We start from the raw sequence: 210 nt of genomic DNA, 5'->3' as shown, positions 1-210 counted from the left end.
CTAGTCAAAATTGATGAGTCTGCCAAGTATAGGTAGAGGGAATAAAAAATGGCGGCTGTTTCAAAACCTTAAAAAAAACACAAATTTTTCATATCCTAAAAACTACCAACACTAGAAAATCTAAGAGAACATTATTTAAAGAAGAGTAAATTTTCAGAAATATTAGCCCTTAAAGAGATATTTACGTCCAATAGTTCTCGAGATATAGCT

The sequence above is a fragment of the Halyomorpha halys genome, unplaced genomic scaffold, assembly GCF_000696795.3.
Source record: "Halyomorpha halys isolate HHAL.00 unplaced genomic scaffold, Hhal_1.1 Scaffold748.1, whole genome shotgun sequence".
Classification (NCBI taxonomy): Eukaryota; Metazoa; Arthropoda; class Insecta; order Hemiptera; family Pentatomidae; genus Halyomorpha; species Halyomorpha halys.
The sequence above is the reverse complement of the archived record's forward strand: the minus strand, read 5'-3'. Positions refer to the sequence as shown.